The following is a 6,000-nucleotide window of genomic DNA, read 5'->3' as shown; positions in this document are numbered from 1 at the left end:
ATCAGGTAATGACCACTCACCTAAAAGAATGATGCGTGTATTATATATGGTGCTTGATTATTAAACATTGAGCTTAATATGGAAATTCCTCCCTGGATTCAAATTGCCTCTCAGGTATTGATAATTGTGCAATTAATTATTGAGTTGTATCTGTTCAGGTTGTCATGTAAAACTCAAATGAAGGGTAAAAAGGTAAAAAGAGAAGTGTATAAAGGAGATTTGGGATTATAAAATCAAATGTACAGACTGTGTGAAAGGAATGTGTGATTTGACTGGACCGACAATGCAATCATCATGGCAGAAACATAGAAACATAGAAAATAGGTGCAGGAGTAGGCCATTCGGCCCTTCGAGCCTGTATCGCCATTCAATGAGTTCATGGCTGAACATGCAATCTCAGTACCCCATTCCTGCTTTCTCGCCATACCCCTTGATCCCCCTAGTAGTAAGGACTATATCTAACTCCTTTTTGAATATATTGAGTGAATTGGCCTCAACAACTTTCTGTGGTAGAGAATTCCACAGCTTCACCACTCTCTGGGTGAAGAAGTTTCTCCTCATCTCAGTCCTAAATGGCTTACCCCTTATCCTTAGACTGTGACCCCAGGTTCTGGACTTCCCCAACATTGGGAACATTCTTCCTGCATCTAACCTGTCTAAACCCGTCAGAATTTTAAATGTTTCTATGAGATCCCCTCTCATTCTTCTGAACTTCAGTGAATACAAGCTCAGTTGATCCTGTCTTTCTTGATATGTCAGTCCCGCCATCCCGGGAATCAGTCTGGTGAACCTTCGCTGCACTCCCTCAATAGCAAGAATGTCCTTCCTCAAGTTAGGAGACCAAAACTGTACACAATACTCCAGGTGTGGCCTCACCAAGGCCCTGTACAACTGTAGCAATACCTCCCTGCCCCTGTACTCAAATCCCCTCGCTATGAAGGCCAACATGCCATTTGCTTTCTTAACCTGCATGCCAACCTTCAATGACTGATGTACCATGACACCCAGGTCTCGTTGCACCTCCCCTTTTCCTAATCTGTCACCATTCAGATAATAGTCTGTCTCTCTGTTTTTACCACCAAAGTGGATAACTTCACATTTATCCACATTATACTTCATTTGCCATGCATTTGCCCACTCACCTAACCGATCCAAGTCACTCTGCAGCCTCATAGCATCCTCCTCGCAGCTCACACTGCCACCCAACTTAGTGTCATCCACAAATTTGGAGATACTACATTTAATCCCCTCGTCCAAATCATTAATGTACAATGTAAACAGCTGGGGCCCCAGCACAGAACCTTGCGGTACCCCACTAGTCACTGCCTGCCATTCTGAAAAGTACCCATTTACTCCTACTCTTTGCTTCCTGTCGACAACCAGTTCTCAATCCACGTCAGCACACTACCCCCAATCCCATGTGCTTTAACTTTGCACATTAATCTCTTGTGTGGGACCTTGTCGAAAGCCTTCTGAAAGTCCAAATATACCACATCAACTGGTTCTCCCTTGTCCACTCTACTGGAAACATCCTCAAACAATTCCAGAAGATTTGTCAAGCATGATTTCCCTTTCTCAAATCCATGCTGACTTGGACCTATCATGTCACCTCTTTCCAAATGCGCTGCTATGACATCCTTAATAATTGATTCCATCATTTTACCCATTACTGATGTCAGGCTGACCGGTCTATAATTCCCTGTTTTCTCTCTCCCTCCTTTTTTAAAAAGTGGGGTTACATTGGCTACCCTCCACTCCATAGGAACTGATCCAGAGTCAATGGAATGTTGGAAAATGACTGTCAATGCATCCGCTATTTCCAAGGTCACCTCCTTAAGTACTCTGGGATGCAGTCCATCAGGCCCTGGGGATTTATTGGCCTTCAACGCCATCAATTTCCCCAACACAATTTCCCGACTAATAAGGATTTCCCTCAGTTCCTCCTTCTTACTAGACCCTCTGACCCCTTTTATATCCGGAAGGTTGTTTGTATCCTCCTTAGTGAATACCGAACCAAAGTACTTGTTCAATTGGTCTGCCATTTCTTTGTTCCCCATTATGACTTCCCCTGATTCTGACTGCAGGGGACCTACGTTTGTCTTTACTAACCTTTTTCTCTTTACATATCTATAGAAACTTTTGCAGTCCGTCTTAATGTTCCCTGCAAGCTTCCTCTCGTACTCGATTTTCCCTGCCCTAATCAAACCCTTTGCACTCTCTGCTGAGTTCTAAATTTCTCCCAGTCCCCAAGTTCACTGCTATTTCTGGCCAATTTGTCTGCCACTTCCTTGGCTTTAATACTATCCCTGATTTCCTTTGATAGCCACGGTTGAGCCATCTTCCCTTTTTTATTTTTACGCCAGACAGGGATGTACAATTGTTGTAGTTCATCCATGTGGTCTCTAAATGTCTGCCATTGCCCATCCACTGTCAACCCCTTAAGTATCATTCGCCAATCTATCCTAGCCAATTCACGCCTCATACCTTCAAAGTTACCCTTCTTTAAGTTCTGGACCATGGTCTCTGAATTAACTGTTTCATTCTCCATCCTAATGTAGAATTCCACCATATTATGGTCACTCTTCCTCAAGGGGCCTCGCACAACGAGATTACTAATTAATCCTCTCTCATTACACAGCACCCAGTCTAAGATGGCCTCCCCCCTAGTTGGTTCCTCGACATATTGGTCTCGAAAACCATCCCTTATGCGCTCCAGGAAATCCTCCTCCACCGTATTGCTTCCAGTTTGGTTAGCCCAATCTATATGCATATTAAAGTCACCCATGATAACTGCTGTACCTTTATTGCATGCACCCCTAATTTCCTGTTTGATACCCTTCCCAACATCACTACTACTGTTTGGAGGTCTGTACACAACTCCCACTAACGTTTTTTGCCCTTTGATGTTCTGCAGCTTTACCCATACAGATTCCACATCATCCAAGCTAATGTCCTTCCTAACTATTGCATTAATCTCCTCTTTAACCAGCAATGCTACCCCACATCCTTTTCCTTTTATTCTATCCTTCCTGAATGTTGAATACCCATGGATGTTGAGTTCCCAGCCCTGGTCACCCTGGAGTCACGTCTCCGTAATCCCAATCACATCATATCCGTTAACATCAATTTGCACAGTTAATTCATCCACCCTGTTACGGATTCTCCTTGCATTAAGACACAAAGCCTTCAGGCTTGTTTTTTTAACACCCTTTGTCCTTTTAGAATTATGATGTAGTGTGGCTCTTTTTGTTTATTGCCTTTGTTTACTCGGCCTTCCACTATTGCTTTTTACCTTTCTACCATCTGTTTCTGACTCCATATTACTTCACCCTATCTCGCTGCATAGGTTCCCATCCCCCTGCCATATTAGTTTAAACACTCCCGAACTGCATTTGCAAATGTTACCCCCAGGAAATCAGTTCCAGTCCTGCCCAAGTGCAGACCGTCCCTTTTGTACAGGTTCCACTTCCCCCAGAACTGGTTCCAATGTCCCAGGAATTTGAATCGCTCCCTCTTGCACCACTGCTCAAGCCACGTATTTATTTTAACTCTCCTGCTCCCTCTACTCTGATTAGCATGTGGCACTGGTAGCAATCCAGAGATTACTACCTTTGAGGTCCTACTTTTTAATTTAACTCCTAGCTCCCTAAATTCAGCTTGTAGGACCTCTTCCTGCTTCTTACCTATATCGTTGATACCTACATGTACCACGACAACTGGCTGTTCACCCTCCCTCTCCAGAATGCTCTGCAGCCGCTCCGAGACATCCTTGACCCTTGCACCAGGGAGGCAACATACCATCCTGGAGTCTCGGTTGCGGCCGTAGAAACTCCTATCTATTCCCCTTACAATTGAATCCCCTATCACTATAGCTCTCCCACTCTTTTTCCCACCCTTCTGTGCAGCAGAGCCAGCCACGGTGCCATGAACTTGGCTGCTGCTGCCCTCCCTGATGAGTCATCCTCCTCAACAGTACCCAAAGCGGTGTATCTGTTTTGCAGGGGGATGACCGCAGGGGACCCCTGCACTACCTTCCTTGCACTGCTCTTCCTGCTGGTCTTCCATTCCCTAGCTGGCTGTGGACCCTTCACCTGCGGTAAGACCAACTCGCTTCACGTGCTACTCACGTCATTCTCAGCATCGTGGATGCTCCAGAGTAAATCCACCCTCAGCTCCATCTATGCAACGTGGTCTGTCAGGAGCTGGAGGCGGATACACTTCCCGCACACGTAGTCGTCAGGGACACCGGAAGTGTCCCTGAGTTCCCACATGGTACAGGAGGAGCATATCATATGACCGTGCTCTCCTGCCATGACTTAACCCTTAGATTAACTTAAATTGGCAACAACAATTCTAAAGTTTACTCACTGTTATAGAAGAGAAAAGAGAAGCTGCTTACCAATCAACAGCCAATCACTTACCCCCTTGGCTGTGACGTTACCTTTCTGTTTCTTTCTACTTCTTTTTTGCCCTCTCCCTGTAGCTGCACTGGCTGGGCCTCTCGCCGACCCCGGACTCACGTCTCTCCGACCACCTCCCGACGCCTCTCGCGGCCTTTTGTTGGCCTCTCGCCGACTCCGGACTCACGTCTCTCCATGCACCTCCCGACGCCTCTCGCGGCCTTTTGTAGGCCTCTCGCCGACCCCGGGAAGAATGGATGAGAGTAATATATCTAATTTAAGAGATATTAAAGGGGGAGATGTAGGATCCGTTCCTCCCCCCACCCTCTCCAATGGTAAAAATTGGACAATTAAATATAAAAACTCAGACCGCAAAAAGAGCTGGGCAGGAAAGGGTTAATTCATACATTGCATCAAACCATCAGACATCCTGAGGGACAATGAGACAATGGACTGGGCCCTGAACCATTTGGATATGAATGTTACTAGAAACCAACAATTAAGTCACCTTGGGAAGGTTACTTTGTAAAGGACCTCACCCGACAGACAGGCGGTGGCCAAAGTAATCATGGACAATGACTCTGACCGAGGGGCAATTAGCCATCAAGCGTTCACATTTGCTGCGGCCATCGTGTTAAATCTGTTCCAAGATTGCAAGTTGGTTTTTGTTATAAAGAAGATCATTTTCGAAGGCAAAGGACCCAGCAGTACAGAAGCTGTACATGAACAGCAACAGAAGCCAGACAGTCTTCGGGACACAAGCTGAAACCAAGGAAAAGGCCGACAGTTAACCTCAGAAGACAGCCGAGGAATTGGTGATTGTATGTTTTGTTCCAACCAAATCACAGAAGGGCTTTGTGTGTGGGTCTGGGTAACTTTATGTGCAACAGTCAAATCGCAAATGGGTTTAACTGTGTCAAGTTGTGCCGATGCAAATGACCTTTTCGTAGGGGTTTGTATTCTGGGTTTGTTAGTCCCACATAGATCGTAGTGATTTATACTGGGGAGGTAGTTGTGTGAGTGTTCGATAAAACAAATGAATCTTGGTTGAGCCAAAAACCCTGTGCCGTGTGTAATTTTGTTCATATAAATCCTGACGTCAAAGAACCGTGTAACTGGGGACTAGGTATTTAGAAACCCTTACACTCCTGCTAGTAGTGATATCTTGGCAGGATGTACAAATACAAAGATCAGAGAAGCATGTCGCATTAATTTTGGCCCCAATTTTAACTCCAAGTGAATTCCCCGCTCAGGCCTGAGTTAAAATTACAGTCAGGTCTCAATGATGTCATTGGGCCACACATGCAACATGTTAAGAAGGACCCTATTGTCCGGGTGGGTGTCCTTGCTGCCTGCTCGGGAGAACAGGTTAAAATTGCAGATGCTGCGATCGTTGTGGTTTTCGCATAGGTAAGAGCCAGGGCAATTTTAAAAGAAAGACTTGGATTTATATAGCGCCTTTCATGACCACTGAACATCTCAAAGCGCTTTACAGCCAATGAAGTATTTTTAGAGTGTAGTCACTGTTGAAATGTGGGAAATGCGGCTGCCAACTTGCAAACAGCAAACAGCAATGTGATAATGACCAGATAATCTGTTT

Source organism: Pristiophorus japonicus, chromosome 13 (genome assembly GCF_044704955.1).
Source record: "Pristiophorus japonicus isolate sPriJap1 chromosome 13, sPriJap1.hap1, whole genome shotgun sequence".
Classification (NCBI taxonomy): domain Eukaryota; kingdom Metazoa; phylum Chordata; class Chondrichthyes; family Pristiophoridae; genus Pristiophorus; species Pristiophorus japonicus.
The sequence above is the reverse complement of the archived record's forward strand: the minus strand, read 5'-3'. Positions refer to the sequence as shown.